The sequence below is a fragment of the Leptidea sinapis genome, chromosome 4 (assembly GCF_905404315.1).
Source record: "Leptidea sinapis chromosome 4, ilLepSina1.1, whole genome shotgun sequence".
NCBI classification, from domain to species: Eukaryota; Metazoa; Arthropoda; class Insecta; order Lepidoptera; family Pieridae; genus Leptidea; species Leptidea sinapis.
Window position 1 is genome coordinate 1032208 of NC_066268.1, and position 18084 is coordinate 1050291.

At 34.1% G+C, this 18084-nt stretch overlaps 1 protein-coding gene across 4 annotated transcripts in view; it reads left to right on the forward strand.

The window, feature by feature from the left end:
- The first annotated feature begins 2189 nt into the window (after positions 1–2189).
- LOC126980003 (trehalase-like) overlaps positions 2190–18084 on the forward strand; it is a 111245-nt gene continuing 95350 nt past the window's right edge. For 2 of the 4 annotated variants that reach the window (XM_050829621.1, XM_050829624.1), the window contains exon 1: positions 2192–2542. The gene's annotated coding sequence lies outside the window, so the exon portion shown is untranslated. Of the gene's footprint in view, positions 2543–18084 lie in introns of all 4 variants that reach the window. The other 2 variants (XM_050829623.1, XM_050829625.1) reach the window with 2 other exon arrangements.

The window sequence follows — 18084 nt, forward strand, 5'->3', positions numbered from 1 at the left end:
ACTGGTACAATAAGTAACGTACAGACATATAGTACAGACACATAGTACAATTTTGATTTGTCAATGTGTTGGTTAGCTAGTTGAATAATATTCAAAATACTAAAGAGCCAATCGCCAATCGTGGCCAACAGTTTTCAACTGGTATAAAAAATAGGTTACAATAACAATTGATTCGCTTTCCTTGTCTAGCTTGTTGCATCTCCATTAGAAATGATCTTCCCTCTCATATGCTTTGTTTGTACGATTGTTTTTTTATTTATTTTTTTTTATATGAGAGGTGGCAAACGGGCAAGAGGCTCACGGAATGGGGAGAGGTGAGGCAACCGCCCATGGACATCCGCATCAACAGGTGTGTCAAGAAATGCGTTGCCGGCCTTTAAGGTGGGAGTATGCTTTTTTCTTGAAGGTCCCTAAGTCGTATCTGTTCGTGAAGACCGCTGCCGGTAGTTGATTCCACAAAGTGGCTGTACGAGACAAGAAGTTTCGAACAAAACGCGCGGTTGTGGAATGCCAGACGACTACGTGATGCGGATGGTACTTTGCACGTAATGTCCGATGGTGGAATTCGGCCGCTGGAATCAACCCGAACAGCTCCTCTGAGCACTCCCCGTGATAAATGCGGTAGAAGATGCAGAGAGAACCCACATCTACGCAATGCTAGAGAATCAAGCCGATCGGAGATGACTTGATCGTCGATGATTCGAGCCGCTCTTCGTTGTATGCGGTAAGATGTTAGAAGCTGGTACTGGCAAGCTGGTACTTGTACCAGCCTACCGCAACTCTCTAAAAAAATGCGATTCAGTAGATTGTATGAAACGTGCAGTAATTGATAGATGACGGCTATAATCTTGTAAACAACGGAGATAGCCGAAATTATACTTCGTATTATACTTCGCCGCCATTTGGCGTTATTTATCATACTGTAATTATTACTATTTCAAATTATGTTAAATGACTACACATTACCAACTAAACTAAATTTCAATTTTTACTTAGACAGTCCCGCCACTTATTACGTAGTATTTACATCCTCTTTGGCTTGTACATTGTAAGTCAATACAGCACACACACTCTCTATCTTTAATTTCTTAGTTTTCTTTCGCATTCGTTCGTTATATTTTTTCATGGAAGAGGAAAACAAACGAGCTACTTTTTTTTGATCGGATGAACAAGGGCTTACTTGCATGAGTCCGGGACTACGCCTTCTGAATACAAGTGCTAGAATAAACAAGTTAGCGGCATCAACTCAGGGGCACACGTTCAGAGCACAACGGGAGAAATGCCATCCGGCCCGCTCGTCTTCAGGTAAACAGAGTTCGCTGAACAATTTTCTGTCTGAACTGCACTTACGGCATAAAGCTCTTACACCGCGGGATGGTCGGCGGTGTTTTTCGATCGTTGTTAAGAGTCAAATTAGACGTAAAAAAAATGCGTAAAAGATCGACTTTCTATTTTGCAGTATAATAATATAATATAATATAATATTGACACACTTTTTTACACAAATTATCTTGCCCCAAGTTAAGCATATATAGCCTGTGTTATGGGTTACAAGACAACGATATATTTAATATTTAGTATGGGCCAGGGTATCATTCCACATGTACCTCGGTGGCGGGGACGGCTGGCTGAAGTGACCAAGAGCAACTTTGATAACTCTTAGAACATGCGTGCTCCAGTCGAGTAACTTGCAAGCTGTTTGCCGATTTTGCGGACGTGCTTATATATTTTCACACAGGCGATCTGCCGCTTAAGGAATCTGGAGACAAGGTAGTACTTCCTCTTCAGAACTTTGAAATTATGATGCTGTGTACCCAGCGCGGCAACCGAGATTCAATATGCCTGTATTGTGTAGTCAGCTACTGCTTACACTGACGCATCAATTCATGGCTGTGATCTGCCATCGATCGGATTGCAAATTAACCTTTTAATAGGTATAAGTAATAAAGTTATAATCATGGTTGAACAGACTGAGAGAGCTATTTAACATATTTTTTAAACAAATTACAAACTTTATGTACCTGCCTACATAGTGATATTGTTTTATTTGCTGACAGATGCACTGATCGGTTGACGTCAGAACTCAGATTGATAGTGTGATGGAGGAATAAGTAATACCGTAGACGGAAAGCCGGCTCTCGACTGCATTTTTATCAATGCTATGTTGAGTTTTATACTAACAATCAGCTGTTTCAAATATCTTGCGGATAACTCATAAGTATAAAATATTAATATTTCCTGGAACTGAAGTCTAAATACCGCCTGTTTTTATCTTCGGCTGTATCACGTTTTCAGTGCATGGTTCCAGAGCAAGTTTGAGGAAATTCATGTGTATTATTTGAGATACTTTAGTGATGTGCTGGGAACGTCCTGTGAGTTTGTGAAATTAAAATTGTAGCTCAGATTATAATAAATTATTAATATCAAAGGAATAAGTGCTAATGACTAGGTGTACATACTACTGTCATTTCTGTGAATCAGAAATTAGAACTGAAGTTCGAATTTCAAAGTGTAACTTGACGTAAAAGCATTCACTTAACATGTAAGTACATACTTAAAATTTTTGTAACAATACTCAATAGTACTATTCACCCTAAGTCTACCTTTAGATGGTGTTACAAACTTACTTTTACGACAATCGCTTAAAGGCAAAAAAGTGCCTAGCACTAACAGCCACAGTACTCCCTAAAAAATAATAGTTTGTCCCAACACTATTATTACTATTCTAAGAGTTAACTAGTGCACAGTGCAGTATTGTTCCAACCTCTGGAAAATAAGCAACAACTGGGTAAATTAAATTACCTACAGACCCATCAATCTTTTGTAGCTATACTTATTTTAAAGTCAAAGGAACCTTTTTAACCAATTTTGTCTCTCTTCAAAGACTATAACAGTATATTGTATTACCACTTTAGGTTCTTAACAGTAGCACTATACACTGCTTTTCATTCATCATCAGCTGGAAGATCTTGTTGGTGGACAAAGGCCAACCCAAAGATCTCCATGACAATCGGTCCTGTGCTGCCCTCATCCAGCGTGTTCTGCTTTTCATTATATTTGACAAAGTATTGCACAAAGTTCTACTTTGTATAGTAAAAGAAATCATCTGGGGCATACATACTACTTTGCTAAAAAATCCATAGAAAATGTTTGGGTGTGCACAGGTATCTATGCCATTTTGCTTACCACAAAAAATGTAATATAACATATTAAGGACATTGATCAATATTTTAGTGTTGATATTAATTATTTAATAAATATAAAAATTCGGGCAATTTCCAAAATAAATACAGATCAAAATAAACAAGTATATTGAGAAGGCTATGAAAACATTTAAACAAACCAACTGTACATGCTGTTTTATATATATATCTTAAAAATAACAACATCTTTTAGTACAGAATCAAAATAAAATGCTTTTTAAGTTTTTTTTTTGTGGAATAGGAGGACAAACGAGCGTACGGGTCACCTGTTGCTAAGTGAATACCGCCACCCACAATCTCTTGCAACACCAGAGGAATCACAGGAGCATTGCCGGCCTTTAAGGAAGGTGTATGCGCTTATTTTGAAGGAACCCATGTTGTATCGTCCCGGAAACACTGCACAAGGAAGTTCATTCCACAGCTTTGTAGTATGTGGAAGAAAGCTCCTTGAAAACCGCACTGTGGAGGACTGCCACACATCTAGATGGTGAGGATGATATCGTAACTTGTGGAGTGTTGAGCGAAGGTGGAATTCGGCGGCAGGAATCAGGTTAAACAGCTCTTCGGAACACTCTGCAATGCCAAATGATCCAGACATTCACAGAGCACTGGGTCCCCCACTGGTTTTAACCTTAAATAATATAAATTTATTTATGGTCATGATATCATTAATAAAAAATTACTTACACCTAACCTTGGGCTATGAAAATAATATTGACAAATTGATGTTTAATACTACTACATACACTACACATCTTTGAATTTTAGCATTCAACACTCATAAGACTTTTTGACACTGAAGGTTACACACAAAGAGGATGTAAATATGATGTTATTAATAAAAATTGAAATTTAGTTTAGTATGAAATGTTCAGCGAGATTTGATATAAGTTTGAAACAGTAATTACAATTGGGAGCCAAATGTATGTGGGGTTAAATGCCGGGTTGCATAGTAAACCTTTGTATAAATAATACTACAAGAAATAAGAAAGTATCTAACTGGGATCACATATCATCAGCAAATATTTTGTATTTTAATTTCAATGTAAAATAACACGAAGTGTATGTTTAATAATTTGAAAGATGCCATTGAGTGTCAAGATGCCACACACATAAGCATCAAATAGTTGCCATAATAAAAAAGCTATTGTTCTTAGGTAGTGTGGTATCTATTCGGAGCACAGTGGAGACCAATCCTTAATTAATTTATTTATTTACTTTATTGGAGACAAAAACAGAAACAAAAGATTAAATACATATACAAATTATAACTAACTAAAATAATTACAATTATTCCCTTGGAACGTCTGCTTAGGTGCAAGCGTGCACGTACAATTTACAATACAAGTTAATCGTAGCAAAGATAAGTAAAACTTGGTAAAAGTAAGCTATATAATTGTAAAACTAGAATGTAGAAAACAGAAATAATAAGGTTTAAGTTTGATTAGAACTGAATATTTTTTTAAGATTAGTTTTATAGGTAAAAAGGGAGCACGAAAACATATCAATGTTATTCAACATGAGATTAATCTGAGTTTACATGTTATATTTCGCTGAAAACATTAAGTACTAACTACTTACATATTTTGTAAAGTTACATAATTGCAATGTATATCAAAATTCCTGTGCACCATTATATTTATAATTGGAAAAAAAAATTAAATCAAGAATATGCAAGAAACTTAAAGCTGGTGGAACGTAAGAGTCAAATCACCTAGCTGGGAGTTAAAAAATAAATGTAAAATTTTTACTAAATGTCAAGGTGAACAAATAATTATATTTCAACTTGGAGTACAAGAGAGATTGACAAATTAAGGCATATATATATTAAACATTTTATTATTAATCTATCAAGGTAAACACTCACGAAAATTTAATGAAGTAGGCTTGAATTAGACTTTGCGGAAATCCATAATTATACAAATGATTTAAGTTTTCTTTAGTGTTAATTCCGCCAATATTTGTTTTTAAACAATTCGACACGTGTTTCACCTCTACACGAGGCATCCTCAGGATGTGTTGTCTCGCCAAAATCTGGCACGAGACTCAAGACCAAGAGAGACTTTAACGAAGTTAAGTTTAAGTAACCAAGAAACACGTGTCGAATTGTTTAAAACAAATATTGGCGGAATTAACTCTAAAGAAAACTTAAATCATTTGTGTAAACACTCACATTTATATCACTGAAATGCACTCTTGAGCAATGAGTGCCAGAAAGATTTACATAAATCAGAAGACAAAAGAATGGATTGAAAAACAATGTGGCCCTTACTTTGTTAACCCGTGTGTACTTTGTTGGTATTTAATGTGGGAGTAGAGGTAAGTAGAATCAGTTGTGTATATTATGAAAAAGTGTCCATCAAAATGCATTACATTAGGATGGCGCCACAGTAGCAGCATGGCAAATCTTAAAAGAAGAGCCTAATATAATACTAATCACTCTAGGTGCATGTTTCCCTATAATAAATCTATAAGGTTATATTTACTACATTATTTTGTGCAACATAAGTTGTTGAAATTTTTATTAATAAACTACTTTAGTATATATATAATTTTTATTAACACATCATACTTAAGTTTCATGTGTAATTGCTACATTCACCATACTTTATACCATACCCTGTGCCATTGTGGAAGCTTTTTTGAACCATTATTAACAGCATAAGTGGGACACTTTTTCAACTTTCCTCCCATAAGAGATGATTCTCCTTGCCTACCCTCCATAGTATTTCAGATGTCACAATTCCTAACATTCAGTATAAATACTAAAATAATGTCAGATATAAAGAAAAAAACCGTCCGAGTTTTAGTTGAATTCTCGTTCAAAGGGTTCCATACTATTATCTATAAAACTGGCAAAAAAAAAGGCCTGCTATATAGGAGACATATTTTTTTTTTGTATTTTTGTTATAGCGGCAACAGAAATACATCATCAGGGCATATCATATAGGCAATTAGGCAGTGTCTACCTCATTATGAACCCATTTAAATATAGCACTAGTGTTAGAGTTAATTTAGTTTAATTTGGTTACATTATTTTATAACCAAACTCTTATTTAACAACCACTCATAAAATTTTTCCTTACGCTAGATACAAAATATCTACGGTAAGCAATCTTTTCATATTCCAAAGCTCAAGTACGACTAGTTAGATCCGCATTGCCTACTTTACTAGAAAATCAATGCACAGGGGTGTGCATCCCTATGGGTACTTACACCCTAAAAATGATTTGCACAGGAACGGTTCAATTACAATAAACTCTCTTAAGGCAATTTAGACTGCCACACGGGAGTTGAACTTTTTACCTTAAAAGAAGTTATACAAATGATGAACGATGTGGAACTCGAATCCGCTACCTCTTGGATACCGTCCGGGCGCTCTTTCTAACGGAGTCAACCGTTCGAGTCGTAAATTTTGGTATATTTTGTCAAACTCTCAGGTTTGGCTCCATCTACATGATCTACTTTACAGTTGATAACCTGCTCAATCCCAATAGTTGCATATTAGGAAATTTTAGATATCGCTCTTTCAAAGCTAAACAATTAGTATTTTTTTTTAAAGTGATGACAACCCACACTTCTGGAATCAAGTATACAAATTAAATTTGTAGCCAAAACTTATGAATGATGCGGGATTCGAACCCGCGACCTCTCGGGTTCCGTTCGAGCGTTTGGTTACAAATCTAATTTGTATAATTACTCCAGAAGAAATGAATCTTCAGAAGTGAAGTGATGCAAATGTTCTAAATAAAAAGGGTTAACGATATAACATTGTCTTACTAATAAAGATTACAGTTTTATTATTGAGATTGCTTATATTATAATCAAGCAAAGAGCAAAAGTTGATTAGTGTAATTTTGCTGTTAGAAAAGTGTTAGGCGTTACATAACAACTATATTTCTTTTAATTTTATCCATTAATTAAATGCAGCAGGCAATAATGTTTTATCAAAATGATATTAGTAGCTTCTTTTGACTTGTTCATATAAAACAACATTTATTTAACAATAGTCATTAACACACTTAGGTTGTTTTTGCTTATTACAACAATTTAGGTACAGGGATGTATCCCGACCATGTCATTGTCACCACGACATTCAAATTCAAATATTTTTATTCAAAATAGGATTTAAAATCACTTATTGAACGTCAAAATCTACCACCCATTCAAAAGAGACTGCCTCAGACCTGAGAAGAATGGGCGCAAGAAACTCAGCGGGCTTTTTTTTTTAATATAAAATCAAATCAAAATAACTTTTTTCAAAGGTCAAAAAAGGACACATGAATATTAAATGTATTAATTATGAACTTGGCAAAATTTTGGGACAGTGCATAATTTTGCAGAATAATTTATATAATTATAATAATGATTATGAATCGTCGTTTTTTTTTCTTTTAACTTCATTAGACAGATTAAGACATTATAATAATATTGTTATATTTTTTAAAATTTCAAACAAACTTTCGTTCTATGAAGTACTTACTTAATAATATTATTATATTTTTTAAAATTTCAAACAAACTTTCGTTCTATGAAGTACTTACTTACTTCATAGAATGAAATTTTGTACTGTGAATGTACAATAGTTTTAAATCACGCTATTTATTGCAAACGTGTTAGTAGGTACTTAATTAAATATCATTCATTCATTACTTGGCGTTGCGTAGAGACGTCGCTTCATTGTGTGTCTTCTACCGCATTTATCCCGGGGAGTGTACCGAAGAGCTGTTTAACCTGATTCCTGCCGCCGAATTCCACCTTCGCACGACACGCCACAAGTTAGGATATCATCCGCACCATCTGGATGTGTGGCGGTCCTCCACAGTGCGGTTTTCAAGGAGCTTTCTTCCACGTACTACAAAGCTGTGGAATGAGCTTCCTTATGCGGCGTTTCCGGGACGATACGACATGGGTACCTTCAAAGAAAGCGCGTATACCTTCCTTAAAGGCCGGCAACGCTCCTGTGATTCCTATGGTGTTGCAAGAGATTGTGGGCGGAGGTGATCACTTAACAACAGGTGACCCGTACGCTCGTTTGTAATATCCTCCTCCTATTCCATAAAAAAAATATCAAATAAATTGACGTCCTACTACCAACCTGTGGTGGTTTATTATGAGTGTAGTAGTACTACACTAGTACTGACTACTGACATTCCACTCCAGTCCCCTCACCCCCTCCGTTTCCTTCACGGACTTACATAATATGAGAACGCTCCTGTGATTCCTCTGGTATTGCAAGCGAATATGGGTGGCGGTGATCACTTTACATCAGGTGACCCGTATGCTTGTTTTTCATTCATAAAAAAGAAATGTGTCTGATTACAGAGAATTTAAATTATTAAATACCTGTTTATTTCTCATAGCTAAAGATTAACTACAGCAGTATTTTAGTGTATTCTATTGGTGTTAGAAATATATTTTGTGAAATAGAGTAGTACAATACTCTGTTTTAGTGTACGTTTGGCAACCCTACATTTTGGCTACCTTGTAGTTTAAGTACATAATATTATTGTATTAATTTTTAAATTTTATCATCGAGTACGAGGTTGAATAAAAACTGTGTTAGTTGTGTCCTGACGTTTCGATTTTCAAATTACATTCTAAGTGTGAAAGAAGTTCGTTGCCCTGCCAGAACTTATCAAATATTCCTTCTATTATTAAACTCAAATCGTAACATAAGTGTGCTGCAGAAAAGGGCAATTCGAACAGTCTATAAAATTCGTTCAAGGGATTCATTTGGAGAAAAAATTTGTGAAATTAATATTATGACAGTACACTGCCAGTACATTATTAACCAATTTAAAAAGAATAGTGATGTACATAATTTCAATACTCGAAACAAACATAAACTCGCAATTCCATCTACTATGCTCCGTAAAATTGCTAAATCTTTTAAAGTAGATTGTGTTATATTTTATAATAAACTCCCAAGTGATATTAAAATATTACCAATTAAAAAAATTAAATGTACTTATCGTAAAAAAATAAATTAACATCTAAGGCCTATTATAATGTGAAATAATATTTGAAAGAGGATAGTTGGGATTAATGTTTATAAATTTATTGTTAGCCGACTTCAAAAAGTAGAAGGTTCTCAATTCGATCGGTATTATTTTTATATATGTACAGCGATTACTCGGAGATTTATGATCCGATTTACGTAATTCTTCTTTAGTTCGATGCGGAATAGATGCCATTTTGGTCCCATCATTGTACATATTATAGTTTGGCCCAGTAGTTTTTGTCTACCTGGATGATATAATAATTGTTTTTTGTGTGTAACCTATCAATAGGTAGCACATATAAATAATAGTATGTTATTAATATTAAAGGTAAAGGTTTGCATAAGAGGTGTATATTATATATATTATTATATTACATTTTTAGTTATTTCAGTTTTTGAAGTCGGTTTTTTTAAACGTCGTTTTTTGTTAAATGAATATTGTTATACTCATTTGAATGCTATTGTAATTTTTATACTTCATCCTGACTTGCATTGAATAACTTATAAAGTTTTACAGTGAATAAAGATTTTTTTTTATTTGAATTACTACAACGTGGATAAATATGAAATGCTTCGAGCGATATCGGACTAGCAACTTGTCCGAGGAATCAATCATTCAACAGGCATTTAAAACTGTATAAAATACTTGAGTTACAGAGTGTTGCAACATTAAATTCCAGTAAGCGATAGTTGTTGCGTCAGTTCTGCGTCAGCGCCGAGCCTCTCACATGGCGCGTTGCTATTGGTCGGGCGTGACCTTGCTCACGTAGCCCACTGTACTGTCGCTATACAGTCACTTGATACTGTGTCCTTTTGCCCTTGACGGTAGGCGTAGGCGTGGCTGATACGTGTGTTTGAGAAGTTGTCAGATTTTTTTTTAAATTAATTCTTTTTTTTAAAACATATTATAGATATGATAGCATAAAACAAATAATATTTTTCTATTTACGTGATTACCTACTTAGATTTTCAATAGGTTTTTGAGAAAAACTATTGCAAGTTGGTCCAGTTGAACATAACAAGAAACCGAGATAAGTAAACTCTTAATTAATCGCGTATTAAAAGTTTTTTTTAATGAAAAAAGGGACGAGACGATCAAGGCGTTCATCTGATGGTAATTGATACGGCCTACCCAATTCAATGCAGTGCCGCTCAGGATTCTTGAAAAACCCAAAAATTCCGCTCCTCACCTTGATACAAGATGTTAACCCCCTTATTCATAATAGTCTGCTAACTTAAAGCATTGCTAATTCTCACTCTGTCTTCTTCTATTGACCTAAGTCAGAATGAGAAAAAACACTCCTTAGCGGCTGTTTAAAGTTGAAAGCGGAACATTATGAATAAGGGGGTAAGTCTCATTGTTTTCACAGCTACTGTTATAGTCTATCGTATCTCCGTAGGTATATATGATCTAAGATTTTCACTTCAGATATTTTTGAAGTTTCTTGAGTATTATGACACATGTTTCGCCTCTACACAAAGAACTACTCTAGGAGATGTTCTATACTCGCGATTGAATTGAATATTCTGTTGAAATCTATTGTTTTTATTGGATGCGATTACTAATTTTGACAGTAATCACGACCATCATATTCACGAAGCATCATTACACAAACAATGAATTCAAGCTCTAAAGGTTGATGCATCCAATATACTTTTAATACGATTCATATATTGAATGCAGCACCTGTATAGCCGAGTGGTTAGCGATCCTACCAACTAAGCTAGAGGTCCCGGGTTCGAATCCCGGTAGGTTTAAGCATTTATATGATGAATATGGATGTTTAAAATATATTTATGTATATTTATATGAATTTATATATGTTTAAGTAAATACTTACTTATTGTATTAAATATATCATTGGGTTGTAACCCATAACACAGGCTATATATATGCTTAACTTGGGTCAAGATCATTTGGGTAAAAAGTGTGTCAATATTATTATTATAAACTAATTTGTTATGTATATTACAGCCATTGTAAAATATTTTGATTGAAAATAGTGGCCGTTGAGTTTTTTATAATATGTTCTTCTCACGAGTTCTCCTTTTCCGAACATAATATGGTAGATTCAGTAATTTAAAAGAAATATTTATAGTTACGATTCACAAGCTCAGTTTAAGCCTAATTGAATAAAGTCTTTTTGACTTTGAATTAAGAAGTAGGTAACTCTTAGGCACTTAGGTTTGCATTTTTGAAGTAACACTTCTTTAGGCGCGTAACGAAAAAAATGAGAATGAATGAGAATGAAATTTTAAGATGCGCGCGCATAACTTTAACACGAAAGAAACCGGTTGAAGTTAGTTCCTAAAATTTTCTGACGTTTGCGTTATTCGTTAATTTTTTTTTTGGTTTCTTCGTCTATTATTAGGACAGGCAAAGGGTTCAAGCCCATACAGCCGTATTCATTATTTAATAAGTAATTAATTGCCAAAGCCATCTTTGCAAAATTTTTACAAAATTGTTCTTTCTAAAGCGTAGAAAAGACGAGGAATAAATCATTTTAATGATTTTTGCTTCGTTAGGCCAAAGAAGTATAACTTCTTGCGTGCATACATACTTTTTTTCTATTGAAAAAGAGATTGTTGTTGCGTCATGTCTGCGTCATCGGCGAGCCTATTACTGGCGCATTGCTATTGGTCGTACGAGACCTTAGTCACGTAGCGCGATTGGTACTATTGTATGCGAGTACAGCCTCCACCAAATATGTACCAGATTAACGGTATCGGCCTTAGAAATGGCAAGAGATATATTGGCTATATTTATTTGTTTAGTATCCATCTTGATATATATACTTTTACCAGGGGGAGGCAACTTTGCACAGGATGCCGGCTAGATTATGGGTACTACAACGGCGCATATTTCTGCCGTGAAGCAAAAATGTGTAAGCATTATTGTGTTTCGGATTGAAGGGCACCGTAGCTAGTGAAATTACTGGGCAAATGAGACTTAACATCTTATGTCTCAAGGTGACGAGCGCAATTTTAGTGCCGCTCAGAATTTTTAGAGTTTTTCAAGCGGCACCGCATTGCTATGGGCAGGATGTATAATTACCATCAGCTGAAAGTCCTGCTCGTCAACAAATCACAAAAAGGTCAAAAGTCAAGTTTCTATTTGCATAAACATGTTAGATTGATGTAACTTAAGTATTATAAAGCACATTTATGACGTGCAAATTTTACAAAATACATTTCTAAATCATTAGTTACAATAATATCAATTTAACAATAGATATTAGTAGCAGTATTATTTATTAATATTAAATTATTTAAAAAAAAGTCAAGGTTTTTATTGAAAATATTCGTCTATTGAATATAAGCAGGTTTTAATAAAGTATATTTTCAATTTAGATGAGAAATTCCTATTTGACGATACTTGTCTTATTATTTTTGGGATGTGATTATAGATTCTTATGCACATACAAAAAACAGTTTCTCTGAAATTAAGTAGTTCTACAGCAAGGTACTTGTAGTTTGGTGGGGTCCCTGGATGGGAAGTGTTTTCATGTTTACTGAATTCGCTAAAATTTTCCGAACAAACATACAGCACTCAAATATGTATAATTCAACAATTGTTAATAGATATAATATATTATTTTAAAAAGGGGCTGCAGCTTTCAAGTGGTCCTTTTCCCGCTGGAAGGCTACTTCCAACATTTTTTTGCGCTATTAAGACTCTATTTATTACTTTTTTTTTATGAAAATTAGGGACGAGACGAGCAGGACGCTCAGCTGATGGTAATTGATACGCCTACCCAAAACAACTCTCGTCACCTTGAGACTTAAGATGTTGAGTCTCATTTGCCCAGTAATTTCACTAGCTACGGCACCCTTCAGACAGAAACACATTAATGTTTACACAACGCTTCACGGCAGAAATAGGCGCCGTTGTGGTACCCATAATCTAGCCGGCATCCTGTGCAAAGGATCCTCCCAATGGTAAACTAACTATTGAGTTACCCCATATTATGATACCATACCTAATTATAGATTCCACGTAAGTGGAATTCCTCCACTCCTTATTGCAAAAACAAACTAATTAAGACGTTTGCATAGTGACTCAACGTAAGCTTTCCAATTACAATTATTATCCATTATTATGCCTAAGAATTTGGTATTTTCAACCTCATCAATTTTAATTTCATTGTACGTTATGTTTCTAAGGGGTGGATAAATGGTATTATACTTTTTAAATTGTGTAAGTTTTGTTTTTATTATATTAATATTTATATTGTTACTTTCTAACCATTTGCCGATTTTAATGATTTCATCATTTATGACCGAGTCGTATGGTCTTTTTGAGTTTGTGTCAGGGATAATTATTGTAATGTCATCAGCATATAACACGCACTTATTTTCTGTAATATTTGGTAGGTCGTTGATATATATTAGAAATAATAATGGTCCAAGTACACTACCCTGAGGTATCCCGGCTTTAATTTGATTCCAACTTGATTCATATCGTACTATATTTGATTTTAAGTCAATCTTTTCAATCTGTACATACTGTTGCCTATTTTTTATATAACTTTCCAGCCATTTTGAAGTGACACCTCTAAGCCCATATAAAATACATTTATTTATGAGAATTTCAAAGTGGACACAGTCAAAAGCTTGGGTCATATCAAAGAATACTGCTGTTACTCTAATTTTTTTTTGTTATAAGATTTTTAACTGATGTATATGCGGCTATTGTGATAGATTTATTTAGTTGAAATGCGTATTGTTTCTCTGTAATGACGTTGAAATTCGTAAAAAAGTCGGTTAATCGTTTAAATACATTATGTTATCAAAAAATTTTGATAGAATGGTTAGAGTTATTAGTTCATAATTTAATAAGTTCCGTATGAGTACCTTTTTTGTGAAGTTTTTATAATAGATGACTTAAGAGTTGTGGGGAATTGTCCTTGTTCAAATGATAAATTGATTAAATATGTCAGTACTGCAACTATTGCATTTTTTTATAACATGGGTTGTTATGTTATCATGACCAACAGCCTTGGTGTTATTTAAAGAGTTGACTGCTATTGTTACCTCGCTTTCCGTACAGGGCGCTAAGAATATGGAGGAATTTACCGTATTTATTAATTCGAAGACTGTGAATTCAGTGAGGCGTGTTATGTTTATCATGTCTCATTTAAGGCGACAATAAATGCCAGCGACCTTGAGCGATATGAGTTCACGGCTGCCGGCCCGCCATCTATGTAACTAAGCAAATATTTTCAAAATTCTTGCGTGGAAATCAGTTTATGCTATAAGCTATAAGAATAACTTTTCTGAGAGAAGTACCAAAACGGTCACGCCATGCCAAAAAACTTGTTTAACTTCAACGAAAAGTGGTAGTTCAAAAAGGCGCGGCAGTGTTAACTATAACCAACAGCAAGCATTAGCAACCTACAAATAAGACTAAAGGATATGTGTAACAGGATTAAGTAGTGTTCATAGCTCGAAATGCTATACTTTCACCTCAAAACTTGTCTAAAAACACCATGTTTGCGTGTTTTCTGCTTACTCTTCGCCTTAAATGCACACGGCTCGTTGCTTTTTATGCTTTGTGAAATGAACCTTACGTTTAGGTGATAAGGTTTACTTTGCATTAATAGTTTTTTAAGTAGTTATTATTGTTCATTTATAAACAATCTTGTGCCAGGTTATAATAAAATACAAGGGTCCAAAAAAATTATAACAAAGTGGACCTTATCCATTGAAATCCAATTTAAATAAAAAAAAGTGTGTGTGTGTAATCTTTACGCGCGATTGAAGTAAAAACTTAATAATTGAGCACATGTAAATATAATGTTGTTGATGAATATTATAGAATGTCACAACAGTCAGAAAAAACAACATGGCGCGTAACCGAAAATCGTGACGACGTTACTATAAAATTTCTCTCATACGTCGATAAAGAAGGTTCGATTGAAAAAGAATAGGTAATAAAATAAGTAAAAACCTTACTCATACATTACTCATAACAAAAAGTCAGTTTAAGTAAAAGTAGCTTGGACAATTTATAAGTCTAGAATCTAGATATACTCAGAAACTATAAAAGCACCAAATACTGTTAGCCTCTATTTTCAGCAACACACGCACACTAAAACGAAATGGCTGACGTATCGCGAGTGTGAGACGTAGCTCTCGTGCACACTAAAGTAATAAACCTGGCCTGTTGTGAGGCGTTGACTAACAGCAAGAGGATCTATCTAAATGTACTTATATATCTAAGAAAATTTATTTTAGTGTACTCTACATATATATTGTGAAATAAATTTCAATATCCTATTTTAGAGTACTTATAATAACCGAGAAAAAATAATAATATAATAATATATACAAAATATAAGTACACTCAATGTTATGTGTAGGAATCTAATATATAAAATTCTCATGTCGCGCTGTTTGTAGTTAAACTCCTATTCTCCGATTTTCAAGAAATTTTGAGTGCATATTGAATAGGTCTGAGAATCGGACAACATCTATTTTTCATCTCCCTAAATGTTAAGGGTGGTGCACACGATTTTTTTTAAAATTGTTTTGACACTTTTTTTTTAAATTTGTTTTATTATGCGTCAGCATTAAAAAATACATACAGCTTCAAATTTTCACCCATCTACGATCGATCAACAGTTACTTTTGTATCACGATTTAAATATCGGCAATACAACGTTTGCTGGGTCAGCTAGTCTATATACAAATGAATTGCTGTTCGTTAGTCTCGCTAAAACTCGAGAACGGCTGGACCGATTTGTCTAATTTTGGTCTTGAATTATTTGTGGAAGTCCAGAGAAGGTTTAAAAGGTGAATAAATACGAAAATGTTCGGAATTTAAAAAAAAAACAACGATTTTATTTTTCCTTTGATGTGTCCCCCGTCGTTCAGAAATCAAATTGAAAGAATAGTTTAAAATGAATAACTAATTAGAATCTTTGTATTTGTCTAACTTTCTCAGGAGTTAAAAAACAAACTTAATTTTAGCTACCTATAAATAGTTGATAGATTAACTAGTAACTACAGTTGATGATGATACTATGATGGCAATACAACGTTTGCTGGGTCAATTATAATAATAATAATAAAGCCTTTATTAATGATTTTCCATTTGATTTCTACATTTTAGTGTTAGTATGTTAGTACGGTTAGTCGACAAACATGATTATTTTCTTATTAACTTTTATGTTAGTAAGTTATAATGCATGCACTATGTTAGTTTTCTTGATTATTTTCAAATGGATCCCAGTTGGGTAAAGGCCTCCTCCATTCCTTTCCATTCCTTTCTATTTTTTCCTTTTTCGAGCCAATTAGTTCCGCCAGTCTCTCTTATCTCATCGGTCCACCTTTTATGTGGTCTGCCCACATTTCTCTTTCCTACGGGTCCCTTCCATGCTGTGGTCTGAATGGTCCATCTAGCGTCTGTTAGTCTGGAAATGTGTCCGGCCCATTGCCACTTTAATTTTAATGCTTGATTTAAGGCATCAGTTAATTTTGTTTTCTTCCTTATCTTCTGGCTATGTATCTTATTAATTTTTCTTAATTTTAGCATGCTTCTTTCCATTCCGCGCTGACATGTCCTAATTAAGTGTTGTATTTTCTTCGTAAACACCCATGTTTGGCAGCCATATAACAAAGTTGGATGAACACAGGATTCCATTACCGTTTTTTTGAATTCCAAGCTGTAGTTTCCTTTTAAAATTTCCTTCTGGCTCCAATATTTTTTCCAGGCTAGATTTATTCGTCGGTTTATTTCCTCTTCATGACTTATTTTATTGAAGGATATCAGCTTTCCTAGGTATATATATTCATTCACAAAGTCAAGTGTTTGTGATCCGGCGCTTATTGGTACTGATAGACCATTTGTCATAATTTTTGTTTTCTCAAAATTCATTTCCAAGCCTACTATGGCACTTGCTTCATGTAACTGATTAACCATAGATTCCAGTTGCTTTGGGTTCTCATTAAAGATGACTATATCGTCGGCAAATCGAAGATGACTTAAGGAATCTTTGTTGATCATAATACCTCTATTCACCCAGTTTATGTTGTTAAAAACTTCTTCTAGTACGGCTATGAATAATTTAGGAGACAGTGGGTCTCCTTGTCTGACTCCTCTTTCAATCCTGATGTCTTTTCCTTTAGTTTCTAATTTAACTTTGCAAACACTGTTCATATATATATTTTTTATTATCTTTATGTATTTTGAGTTGACCTTTACATTATTTAGAGTATTCCATATGGCTGTGTGGCTAATGCTATCGAAAGCTTTGCTGTAGTCCACAAAGGCTATGTAGAGGGTTTTATTATATTCTTTGTACTTCTCAATTATTTGTTCGACTGAATGTATATGATCCATTGTTGAGGAACCGGATCGGAAGCCAGCCTGTTCTTTGGGTTGTGTGGCATCTATGCGTTCTGTGATCCGGCTTAGTATTATTGATGCAAACAGTTTATAAATACTAGACATAAGACTAATGGGTCTATAGTTAGTTATATTATGAGGGTCCCCTTTTTTGTATAACAGTACTATTTCTGAAATAGTCCACTGCAAGGGAATGGTTTCTGTGGTTAATATTAAGTTGAAAAGTCGAGTGAGATGAGTTGTTATGGCGGGTATTCCTATTCTTATAGCTTCGGTCGTGATTCCATCCGGACCAGGACTTTTATTCAATTTCATTTGTTTTATGTGTTTTATAACTTCCGTGTCTTTGATTTCCATAACATCAGTGTCGGTAATATTTGAGTACTCGAAAATTTCATTTTCTGTGTGTCCATCCGTACATTTATAGAGCTTCCTGTAGTAGTCAGTAGCCTGTTCTAGTATGTCTATTCTTGAATTCGTTTCTATTGATCCCCTACTCAGTTTTTGGATCCATTTTTTATGTGATA